This window comes from Hylobates moloch, unplaced genomic scaffold (genome assembly GCF_009828535.3).
Source record: "Hylobates moloch isolate HMO894 unplaced genomic scaffold, HMol_V3 SCAFFOLD_1, whole genome shotgun sequence".
Classification (NCBI taxonomy): Eukaryota; Metazoa; Chordata; class Mammalia; order Primates; family Hylobatidae; genus Hylobates; species Hylobates moloch.
Window position 1 is genome coordinate 52,063,495 of NW_026652276.1, and position 13,426 is coordinate 52,076,920.

Sequence of the window (13,426 nt, forward strand, 5' to 3'; positions counted from 1 at the left end):
CTCTATTTGTAAGAGTGTCTCCCTTTCTGAGGAAGAAAAGGATGACCAAATTGCAAGAGACTCCTATCAACAGAGATACCAACATAAATCTGCAAAACAATCGTTTCTCTTATTTACCATGCTTTTTGTGGTAACCTTCCTTCACATCCTTTCTAGTTGAAGTTGCTATGTAAGCTGGAGTTTTAGGCCCCCTCTTGGAGAGTTCTTATTTCTCCCTGGATAATCTCCTGTGTATACATGAGGTATATATGCTAATGAACTGTTTTTCTCTTGTTGGTCTGTCTTGTTACAGCAGTCCCAGCTAAGAACTCAGAAAGGTAAAGGGGAAATTCCCCCGCCACACACAATCAATAATAGAAAATCAAGTTTTAAAGTGTATTTTAGGAAGGGCATGTTGTCATGACTACAGAAGTGGGAATTGGAATGGAATAAAAATAATGAGCATATACGTTACCCAAATGACTTTATTGCAGTACAGACTACCCACATGAAAGTTGACTAGTACTCAGTTAAATGGGAACTACTGAATCAGATTATGTTTAGCCACTGATTAATGTCATTGAAGACATGTTCTTATTTTCATAAAAAGAATGAACAGTGCTCAGAGATTGAATTATGTTAATATATTGCAAAGACTTGTTAGACATAATGGGTACCTTTTTTCAGTTTTAAAAGGTGTTCTGTTTCTTGCTATTAGTGACAGTTGAATAGAAGACATTTTAAACCATTTTTTAATTAAATAATGAAGTGCCGGGTTTTTCATAACAACATTTATTTTACTTAGTATGGAACCTGAGAGGCCGGGTGCAGTGGCACATGCCTGTAATCCCAGAGCTTTGGGAGGCCAGCGTGGGAGAGTCCCTTGAGACCAGAAGTTCAAGTCCAGTCTAGGAAATATAGTGAGACTGTGTGTCTCCAAAAAATTAACCAGGCATGGTGGTGCATGCCTGTAGTCCCAGCTACTTGGGAGGTTGAGGCAGGAGGATTGTTTGAGTCTAGGAATTCAAGGCTGCAGTGAGCCATGATTGTGCCACTGCATCCGAGACCGTGCCGCAGGAAAAAAAAAAAAGAATCTGAGAGTTTATGAAAGAAGAGATGAAATAATTTTATTAAGTTAAGATTTTAGATAAACTTCTGAGTTCAGCTTCGTTTGGTATACTTCTTCCCACCCAACCTATGTCATTTAAATCTTTTTTTTTAAAAAAACTGGAAGATATGAAAAGAGCTTTCTTTAAGAATGAAATATCAGTAACACAGCAGGAGCTGAGAGAGGAAAAATAGAGGGAAATTTCCCTTGGATTTCTAAGTGTATAGGGTGTATGTTTATATGCATTCGTTTTTATCTATATTGATGATTCAACTTTCTCCAAGTATGGATGGATATCTTGTTTTGATAGCGGTAGATCTCCTCTCATCCCCAGATGAGATTCTTTTAGATTTCCTTTCTGTCTTATTAGGGGAGAGTTAGGATTGCTTTTATTTATTTTTATTTTTATTTATTTTTGAGATGGAGTCTCGCTCTGTCACCCAGGCTGGAGTGCAGTGGTGTGATCTTGGCTCACTGCAACCTCCACCTCCTGAGTTCAAGCAGTTCTCCTGCCTCAGCCTCCCGAGTAGCTGGGATTACAGGCACGTGCCACCACACCTGGCTAATTTTTGTATTTTTAATAGGTTGAGGTTTCACCATGTTGGTCAGGCTGGTCTCGAACTCCTGACCTCAAGTGATCCACCTGCCTCGGCCTCCCAAAGTGCTGGGATTACTGGAATGAGCCACTGCGCCTGGCAGTAGGATTGCTTTGAGTTGCATAGTTTCTTATAGTAAATTTTCAAGGTCATTTAGTTTCTTAACGAGGTTTTTTTTTTTTTTTTTAAACAGGTAAGCATTGGGTTATATTGATTTTTCAAGATGTAATGGATTATCATCTAAGTGATGTTCCTCTGCTGCTTGGCAATGTACCACAGATGGTCTGTTTAATTGTATTTTACTACTTGTCTGTCTTACTAGATAGAGCCGTTGTTTTTTTACCTTCCTATACCCCATTTCCGTCTACCCTTTAGCCCAGGGATATCTAAGTTGGAGAGTACTTTCATTTTCTTACCGAGAACTTTGACTTCACTACCTTCCGTCTCCCTGCCCCCCCCATTAAGATATTGCATTCTGGGAAATTTTTGACTTGCAGGAGTATAGATATTCTTGGCAACTCTGACAAACTTACAGATTCTGAGATCTATAGGGAGGTTTTTTTTTTTCCCCGTGGCCATTTCCTTTGGCCATATTGGTCAGGTTTTGGGTTCCTTTCATTTGTAATATGAAATCACCCTAGGTTCAAGGTCAAGTAGCAGGCACCTTTTGCCCTGTGCCTTTCTCATCTGGCCTTCTGCCCCGACCATGTTGGTTTGGATGATTTTTGGTCTAGAGGTTTCTGTTTGTTATTGAGGCATGAAAGTATTTCAGAGAAGAAAAGCGGAGGAGAGCTCTTTGCCCGTAAAACAAGCTCATTCCCCTAAGGATATATGGATATGTGAGCTTCAAAACTAACTAGAGGCTCATTATGACTTTAGCCATCATTTGAGATTGTTCTCAACTATTTTACCCAAGCAGCAAAACTTACTGGATGTCTAGATGTGCTAGATACTGGTTGAGCTCTGGTGATAAAACAGTGAACAAAACAGACATGTTTTCCTTTCTCCTAGAGCTTACTATCCAAATAGGCAAATATGGGGTAGTCTGGAAATACATTAAACAATACTAGCCTTAATTGTGTGTATGTGTGAATAGTGTGGTGATGGGGGTAGTGTAGGGAAAGCCTTTTGGAGGAAGTTATATTTAAGCTGCGGCTTAAGGAAGGAGGAATTAACCAGGGAAGAAAAGCTGAGAGTAGTAAAAGAATGCGATATGGTTGGTGCAGTTGTGTAAGGGTTTGATGCAGTGTTGAACGACAGTGTGTGGGTGAGAAGATAATAGCATATGTGAAAATGAGATAAGAGAGAATTCATATTTGAGCAAAGTTCAGTGTGCCTACATTTTATACTGTGGAGGAGATAGGGGTTAAATTCTGAGGCCGTAGAGATAAGCAAGGAGCCACATGGGCTCTCTTATAGGACATGTTAAGTAGTTGATCTTCAGATCAATATGGAGAGCTAAGTAAGTGCTTTTTAGCAGGGGCAATGACTAGAACAGATTTGCATTTTAGAAAGATAACTCTGGTGGGAAGAATTGACTTTAGGAGGGTGGGATTAGAAGTAAAGTGATTATTTAGGAAGCCATTGCAGGGAATCGGGTGAGAGATTATGGTGATTAAAGGTAAGGTAGAGGCCAGACACGGTGGCTCACACCTGTAATCCCAGCACTTTGGGAGGCAGAGGCAGTGGATCATCTCAGGTCGGGAGTCTCAGACCAGCCTGGCCAACATGGCAAAACCCCGTCTCTACTGAAAATACAAAAATTAGCTGGGCCCAGTGGCAGGCACCTGTAATCCCAGCTACTCGGGAGGCTGATGCAAGAGAATCGCTTGAAATCCAGGAGGTAGAGGTTGCAGTGAGCTGAGATCACGCCACTGCACTGTAGCCTGGATGACAGAGCAAGACTCCCTCTCAAAAAAAAAAAAAAAAAAAAAAAAGTAGGGTAGAGATAATGATGAAAGGGTAGATACTTAGATTTAAGAGGGAGATAGGGAGATTTTGGAGAAGACTTGATGGGTTTTGATGATGGATTGTATGTGATGGATAAAGAGGAGCAAGAATGACTTTCAGGTTTCTAGGCTGGGCCATGGAATAAATGGTGGCACTATTTACTGAGATTTGAGAAGAGTGGCTATGGAGTGGGCTGGGGAGAGTGAAGGGAGATGAGTTTAATTTTGAGCTGGACCTCCTAGAATGGTAAATAATTAATAATACATAAATAAGTTAAATATTTTCTCTCAATTATTTGTTGTTGAATATCATTTTTGTGTAAAAATAACATGAATTATACATACCCAACAGCAGGGTAAAAAAAAACCTGTTTGGTGCTAATCTCTATGTCTGTATGTGTTAGTCCATTAAAATACATTATAATAAATATATTAATACATATTAAGATGCAATATGAGCCCATTAATATGAGAAACATAGTAAAAAGTCTTTGTTTTTACTTTGCAGCCTGCTGTTCTGTTAATCTAATGCATGTGGTCCCAGAGATACATTAAGAAACTTATTTAATAGTCATAATAGTAACTTTTATGCCATAGTGAAAGCATGTGTGATGACAAATCTGCTTAAATTTCTAACAAAAGAAATTGAAATGGTGCTATTTCAAAGCACCATTTATCCTGAGTGATATCGATAGGCTATCACATACTCTCCAATACTGTGATGCAGTCTTTATTCTGGGCAGGAGCTTCCTCATTCTCTCTGGTTAGATTTAAATCCATGACTTTTTGTGTAAACATCAGTCACATCACCCCATTGTGTATCTTTCTGAGTTTGTTGTCTTCTTTACTGTGGTTATCAACTGTTTACTTTGGAATATTTACTTTTTGAGCACCAAGTTGAATTGTTTACATGTGCCTGTGTTTATGCGTTGAGGGATTAATCTTGCCATTAATATAAATCATGGGTGGTTAACTATGCCTTAAATAACCTTAAATATCTTTTTTTTAAAAGGTGTAATAACTAAATTTATTTCTACTAGTACTTTTTTTTTTAAATTTTATTTTACTTTAAATTCTGGGATACATGTGCAGAACGTGCAGGTATACATGTGCCATGATGATATGCTGCTCCTGTCAACCCGTCATCTAGGTTTTAAGCCCCGCACGTATTAGGTATTTGTCCTAATTCTCTGTCCCCCTTGCTCCCCACCTCCCAGCAGGCCCCGATGTGTGATGTTCCCCTCCATGAGTCCATGTGTTCTCATTGTTCAGCTCCCACTTATGAGTGAGAACATACGTTTGGTTTTCGGTACCTGTGTTAGTTTGCTGAGAATGATGGCTTCCAGCTTCATCCATGTCCCTGCAAAGGACATGAACTCATTTTTTTATGGCTGCATAGTATTCCATGGTGTGTATGTGCCACATTTTTTTTATCCAGTCTGTCATTGATGGGCATCTGGGTTGGTTCCAACTCTTTGCTATTGTGAATAGTGCTGCAGTAAATGTATGTGTGCATGTGTCTTTATAGTAGAATGATTTATAATCCTTTGGGTATACACCCAGTAATGGGATTGCTGGGTCAAATGGGGTTTCTGGTTCTAGATCCTTGAGGAATCACCAAACTATCTTCCACAATGGTTCAACTAATTTACACTCCCACCAGCAGTGTAAAGCGTTCCCATTTTTCCACAGCCTTGCCAGTGTCTGTTGTTTCCTGACTTCTTAATAATCACCATTCTAACTGGTGTGAGGTATCTCATTGTAGTTTTGATTTGTATTTCTCTAATGACCAGTTATGATGAGCTTTTTTTCATATGTTTGCTGGCTGCATAAATGTCTTGTTTTGAGAAGAGTCTGTTCCTATCCTTCACCCACTTTTTGATTTTTTTTTCTTGTAAATTTGTTTCAGTTCCTTGTAGATTCTGGATATTAGACCTTTGTCAGATGGATAGCTTGCAAAAATTTTCTCTCATTCCATAGGTTGCCTGTTCATGTTGATGACAGCTTCTTTTGCTGTGCAGAAGCTCTTTAGTTTGATTAGATCCCATTTGTCAATTTTGGCTTTTGTTGCCATTGCTTTTGGTGTTTTAGTCATAAAGTCTTTGCCCATGCCTATGTCCTGAATGGTATTGCCTAGGTTTTCTTCTAGGGTTTTTATGGTTTTAGGTCTTACGTTTAAGTCTTTAATCCATCTTAAGTTAATTTTTGTATAAGGTGTAAGGAGGGCGGTCCAGTTTCTGTTTTCTGCACATGGCTAACCAGTTTTCCCAGCACCATTTATTAAATAGGGAATCCTTTCCCCATTGCTTGTTTTTGTCAGGTTTGTCGAAAATTAGATGGTTTTAGATGTGTAGTGTTATTTCTGAGGGCTCTGTCCTGTTCCATTGGTCTATATACCTCTTTTGGTACCAGTACCATGCGTTTTGGTTACTTTAAATATCTTTATAAATATCAGTCTTTGAAAATTAATATTGGGCTACTCTGGGCACGCTGCCTATGGGTTAGCCCTGCTCCACAAGGAGCAGTTAAAAAAAATTGCTTTTTGTCTAGAATAGTAATATCTGGAAATATGGGAGCGAGTGCTGATTCCTAGTTGCAGATTAACATATTTATATGTTTGAATGGATTTAATTGTCTTTTTAAAGTAATTATAATGAGATGTTCTTTTACAGCCAAAAACAGAGCTGTGTCAGCTTTTTTCTCCTATTGGAACAGTCTGAAAACTCATCTAGCTAGGTTTCTTAATTAAAAAGTAAAGTCTTAGGTTGCCTAAATTTTGCCTTTAGGGATGCCAAAAACTTAAATAGGAAGTCATTTTTACAGCGACAGAGTAGGAGTTTGACTACATTCACATACTTTTTCCATTTTTGTTCAAATGTTAGTTATGCTTGTCCATATTAACATTCTTTATAGTAGATTATATTACTATGTGAAGATGATTGTTTAATAATAATGCAGTTAAAAAATGGAATGTCAGAGTGCTTGGGACACCATAAATATAAGGCACAGAAGGATTAAGATAGCATACCACACTAACTAAAGGAAAGTGGTATAACTTTTTAAATATCCAATGACGTACATTTTATGGCAAAAACTTTTATTTGAGGTAGGACATACCATAATTGTAGAATGGTTAGATAGTACATTTAAATTTTAATGTCCTGTGAGTCTGTATCTATTGTGCCTTTAGTTGTGGTCTTTTCTCATATTTCTGATTTATTTCTGATTATCTAAAATGCAGGTATTTTTGAGTCCTAGGATGATATTCTCTCTCCAAAGAGGATGGACCTTGTTTCTGGTAGGTGTTCAGGCTAGCAGTCCCAGATCATCTCAGTCTAGTCAGGACTTCAGAGAAGTTGAAGTTGGACTTAATTCGAGATCATCCTAGAATGATGGCTTGAATCTAGGCTGTCCTAGTTCCTGAGGTCCCCTTAGGGGCCCAACTTGGCAAGCCCTAAATTTCCATTTTTGCTTCTTTAGAAGATAAGGCTTAGGTCAATCCGTTTCAAACTTTTTTCAGCTTTTTACCGTTTTAAGATCACTGATTATTGACTGTACTCAACTGCAGAAAGATACTTTATAAATACTTGTCTAAAAGCCTTAGTTTATAACTAAATATGAAGCTGAATTACTTAATGAGTTCCATAGTGAACAATATGGCACTAGTACTAAAATGGAGAAGCTATAGGAACAAACCTTTGCCTATCTGAAATAACTCTACTGGTATATTTTCAAACATTTAAAAATGACTAATCTTGGCAGGGTGCGGTGACTCACGCCTGTAATCCCAGCACTTTGGGAGGCCGAGGTGGATGGATAACCTAAGGTCAGGTGTTCGAGACCAGCCTGACCAACATGGTGAAACTCCGTCTCTACTAAAAACACAAAAATTAGCAGGGCGTGGTGGCATGCACCTGTAATCCCAGCTACTCAGGAGGCTGAGGCAGGAGAATTGCTTGAACCCAGGACACAGAGGTTGCCATGAGGTGAGGTCACGCCACTGCGCTCCAGCCTAGGTGACAGACGGAGATTCTGTCTCCAAAAAATGAAACCAACAACAACAAAAAAGTCATGAGATTTATAGATGTTGTCTTCACCTCACTCTCCCCATCACCCCAGCCTCACCTAGAACATTCATACACTGTGGACAGAACTGGTCTTCTAAAAATAAAAAATAAAAATAATAAAAATAAAAATGACTAATCTTGGCCAGGTACAGTGGCTCATGTCTGTAATCCCAGCATTTTGGGAGGCTGAGGCATTTGGGTCACTTGAGGTCAGGAGTTTGAGAACAGCCTGGCCAACATGGTGAAACCCCATCTCTACTAAAAAAACAAAAACTAGCGTGGTGTGGTGGTGGGCGCCTGAAGTCCCAGCTGCTCGGGAGGCTGAGGCAGGAGAATTGCTTGAACCCAGGAGGCGGAGGTTGCAGTGAGCTGATATTGTGCCACTGCACTGCAGCCTGGGCAAAAAGCAAGACTCCGTCTCAAAAAATAAATTAATTAAAAATAAAAATGACTCATTTTGTGGCCAGGTGCAGTGGCTTACAGCTGTAATCCCAGCATTCTGGGAGGCCGAGGCAGGCGCATCACCTGAGGCGTGGAGTTTGAGACCAGCCTGGCCAACATGGTGAAATCCCATCTCTACTAAAAATACCAAAATTAGCTAGGTGTGGCAGTGCACATCTGTAGTCCCAGCTACTACAGAGGCCAAGGCAGGAGAATCACTTGAGCCCAGGAGACTGAAGTTGCAGTGAGTAAAGATCATGCCACTGCACTCCAGCCTGGGTGACAGGGTGAGACTCTGGCTCTAAATAAATAAATAAAAAAAAATGACTAATCTTGTAAACAAGTGGAAAGCTCTAAAAGGGGAAATAGATAAAACCACAATCATAAGAAATATTTGAACTTATTTCTTTCAATAACAGATAAAACAGAGACATACTGAGTACATATATTTTCATGCACATTTTATATGCACATACATGATTTGAATGAAAATTGTTTAATAAGCTTGACCTAATGAACATGCACTCAGTAACTGCAGAATTCATGTTCATTTCATGTGTGTATGAAACACTTGCCAAAATAGGCCATGGAGTTCATCTTAATATATTTTAAAGGGTTAATCTTACAGAATATATTGTCTGTCCCCAGTGGAATTAAGGTTGCAATCTGTAATAGATAACAGGGAAATCCCAAATGTTTGGAACATGAGTAGTAACCTCATATGACATCACAATGAAATGATCAAAATACACACACACACACACACACACAAAAAGAAATTTAAAATCAATAAACAGTAAATATCAAAGCTGAAAATTATTTTTATAGACTATTAAAACTGATAAATCCTTAGTGATAAGTTGATAAAGATAAAAGCAAAGTATGTTACAAATACAGAAATGAAAAATAGCACATCCCTATAAAACCCATAGCCATTAAAAAGATTACAAGAGGACATTATGTACAACTTTATGGTCATATATTTCAAAATTTTGATGAAATGGACAAATTATCCATAACTGTTAAAGTAAATCTTTAAAAACCTTTTCACAAAGAAAATTTCAGTCCCAGGGGTTAGGGAGGGATTACTTAAATAATACACTAAATGTACCATAAGCAAAATGAACAAATTGTAACGTGTTAAGAATGAGAACTTCTATTCATTCCAAGACATCCTTGAAAGAGTGAAAAGGCCAAGCCACAGACTGAAAACATATTTGGTATACATCTGATAAGGGAATCCTGTTTAGAATATATAGAGAATTTCTACCAATTCAAAAATCCAGTAAAAAAAAAAAAAAAGAGCAAAAGATTAGAACAGATGTTTCACAGCAAAAGATTAGAACAGACATTTCGCAAAGAGGATACCCAGATTGCTAATAAACCTGAAAAAGCTCTCAGCTGTGTTAATCATCAAGGATATGCAAATTAAAACTTCAGTGAAATACTAACATATAGTCATTAGAATGGCTAAAATGTGAAAGACCTCTTGAAGTGTTCGCGAGGAGGTAGAACAGCGAACTCATATACAGCTAGTGGAGCAGAAATTGGTACTACCACTTAGGAAAATTGTTTTGATATATTTTAAAGTTGAATGAGTCAGTACTTTTTTTTTTTTTTTTTTTTTTGAGACAGAGTCTTGCTCTGTCCTCCAGGCTGGAGTGCAGTGGCACAATCTCAACTCACTGCAACCTCCACCTCCCAGGTTCAAGCAATCCTCCTGCCTCAGCCTCCCGAGTAGCTAGGATTACAGGCACATGATACCATGCCCGGCTAATTTTTGTAGTTTTAGTAGAGACAGGGTTTCACCGTGTTGGCCAGGCTAATCTCGAACTCCTGATCTCAGGTGACCCGCCCACCTCGGCCTCCCAAAGTGCTGGGATTACAGGCATGACGTGAGCCACTGTACCTGGCTGATTAGTACTCTTTGACCTGACACTTTTACTCCCTGATATATATCTGACCAAAATGTGTGCACTTGCACCAAAACATGCAGAAGAATGGCCACTGAATTGTTATTTGCAATAGCCAAAAACTGGAGACAACCCAAATAGCCATTTATATTAGAATGGATTAACGAATTGTTTATTCATACAGTGCTATACAATGAAAAAGAACAAATTACTGCTATAGGCAAGAACATAAAATCTCACAAACATAATGTTGACTGAAAGAAGTAAGATAGTAATATATATTCTGTGATTCTATTTATATCTAGATAAACCAGAAAAAACTCTAATCCTTTGTTAGAGGTCAAAATAGTAGCTACTTGAGGGATGGAGGGTGTAGTGACTGACAGGGTACATAGCACAATTTCTGATAGTTTTTATCTGGGTTTTTGTTACATGGTTGTGTTCATTTGGGGATAATTCATTGAAACTATATGCTTGCAAACTTACTATTTGTTACTGTTTGTGTACCTTTAAGTGGAGATTATACATCAAGAAAGTTAAAAAAAAAAAAGCCCGTGTGGCTTACTGGAGGGGAAGTGAGAAAGTGGGGAATGGTAGACTATAAAATCAGGAAGGTAGAAGGGGACCAGATCATATGGGACCATATCAGCCGTGATAATATTTTAGTGTGATGGGAAGTCACTGGAGACTTTTGGGCGGGAGAATGACGTGATATGTTTTACATTTTAATAAGCGTGCTTTGACTGGTATAGAGATGATAGATTGTGGCAAGAATAGAAGCAAGATACACCAGCCTGGGCAAGAGAGGATAAAGGCTTCAAGTAGGGTTGTAATAGTGTAGATGGTGAAAAGTGGCCCAGTCCAGGATATATTTTTAAGTTAGAGCTCTCAGGATAGTTCATAGATTACACTGTGGGGTAGAAAGGAAAGAAGGTAATGCTGAGATGTTTGGCCTGAGCAGCTGGGTGAATTGTGGTGCTGTTTACTGAGATGAAGACAGAGAGAGGAGCACACTTAAGGAGAAATCAAGATATTTACTTTTGATGTGTGAAGGTTGAGATACTTATTAGACATTCAAGATGAGACGTTAAATAGCTGAGTAGAGAAATCAGGGATGGGGAAATAATTTATTAGTGTTTTAGGTGGTGCTTAAAATCCTAGGGCTGGAAGAGATCTCCTAGGGAATGCACGTAGACAGGACAGAGTACAGTGGGGTAGAGTGAAGTGGAGAAGAAGGATGACATCTAATTATTGTGGCAGGTCAACACTTTGATATCAGGGAGAAATGAAAGAGCAACTAATGAGTTAGATTTTAAAGCAGGAGTGTATGGTGCCTCAAAGCCCAGTAAAGCATTTCATAAAGTAGGAATGAGCAACTGTCAAATATTACTGAGCTATTTAGCTAATGTTCAGCTTGGTGAAAAATGAGATTTGACTACTGGGTTTGGTAGGTTTGGGGGAGAGATTTGAGGAGAGTTGGAATTGGAATAAAGTATTATATTTGGAGAATGAATCTGTATAAAATTAGCTAATACAATAAAACTTGAAGACTTTGGAGCCTTTTTCGTCTAGCAAAGGAGTATCAGCTAAGATTAATGGTCAAATAAAATGTAAAATCAAATTTCGGAAGTTAAGGGGGCTGCTTACAAGTAACCTATAATAGATTCTTTGATGTAAGATAGAAAAATTAGTTATGAATCTGCCATTAGGGTTTTACACCCCATTCGAAATGGTTCAGCATATTCCTAGTATCTTCAAGTGAAGTGGCTTGACTATTCTGAACCTTCATCTTTATTGAAAGGCTTTAAAATTGGCTCTTAATGATTCTTATGTCAGCGGTCTCTTATTCTGATAGTTTTTCATTAATAACTTTTTACTCAAATCTTGATGTCTTTTCTTTAATTCACTATTATCAGCCAATGCTGAAATAAAACATACTATGTAATATAAGATAACGAATGGAATCAATGAATCAGTTACCCCGCATGGATCTGTAGCTTCTATGTGAAGTAATGTGGGGCTTTTAAGTTTCTTTTTCCATAGAGTTCAGGAGGTGGAGAGGGCCCTCTGTAGAGAATTTGGTCTGTTAGGTTGTTCCTTTGTAAAGGAATGAAGATTCCAGAAGATGTGATGGGAATGGCTAGTCAGGGACAGCAGTGTTAGGAGGTTGTGTTGGGAGGAAAAGCACAGAACAGTATTGCAGTGAATGTATACTGGGGGCCCAAAGACTTAAGTTGTGTGATGCTGATGGCAGGATCTAGGTCTAGTTCTAACTGAAAATGTGGTGAAGAGACATTTTAATTGGAAAGAATAGAGACTCACTCAAAAAGATCCACAAAAGAGAATGGGGCAGTTATTAGACAAGTTCAGGGACCTTAAGCATTGCTTATGTTCCTGAAAATTGGACTGCAGGTGTGGGCTTAAGGCAAATTTAAGTTGTGTGTTTATTTTTCTATCTCTGCTTCTTTTTATGTGTTTGTTTTGTCTTCTGTCTTGTACAGACTGCAGCATTCTCAGGGTTTTTTTCTTTTCTTTTCTTTTCTTTTTCTCTACCGCATATAAAACCAGCTTTTACTTGCCTATCATGTCATCTTTAGCTCAAATGTCAGATGACCTTTAAGCTTCACTGCCTGTCATCGACTGACAACTGCGCACTGTGTTTTAGTTTAAGTACCTAAGAGTAAGAACCTTATCTAATTCACCCCTGCCTCTTTGCTCCCCAGGCCTCTGAATTCTGGTTAGTCTCCATTGGCTGCCCTTGGGTCCATTGCCCATCCCTAGTTCAGCCTCTCCTGGGGAAAGGAAAACAAGAGTCTCTGGGCAGAGCAGATTCCCTTAGAGAAAAAACAGTGATTGAGCAGGCAGTGGCTCTAGTTTTTCTTCTTACCTTAGAAGTTTTATGATTAATTGAAATTGTAAAAGCTTAAAATTTTGGAGGAATGGCATAAAGCCCCCATGGCTAGTGGAACGAGTGCGGGAAGAATGATGGGAGATAAGGTCAAAGAGGTCGGCTAAGCCACGTGATATAGAGTCTTGCAGGCCATAGAGTGTGAATTTTATGTATGTATAGTTGTATATATTCTTATATATAAAATATATATCAGATAAATATACACATTTGTTCAAATATAAGAAATACATAGGAAAAAAATTGTAGGTTACTTACCAAATTGATAATAGCTATGTGTCTCTGTGGAGGAAGAGAATGACCAGACTAGGATGGGGGTGTGGTCAGACTTTATGTGTAAATGTTTAATAAAGGAGAATATAGTCATGTGCTGTTTGTGGAATTCAAAGTTAGTTGAAAGAGGTGGGGACAACCTATCCCCTGAAGCAAGTTCCTGTGGAGTATAAAGATAATTTACTTGCTTTG

At 38.4% G+C, this 13,426-nt stretch overlaps 1 protein-coding gene across 2 annotated transcripts in view; it reads left to right on the forward strand.

Annotated features, from left to right (window-relative positions):
• HIBCH (3-hydroxyisobutyryl-CoA hydrolase) overlaps nt 1–13,426 on the forward strand; it is a 136,468-nt gene that overhangs the window by 66,363 nt on the left and 56,679 nt on the right. The gene's annotated exons all lie outside the window — the stretch shown is intronic.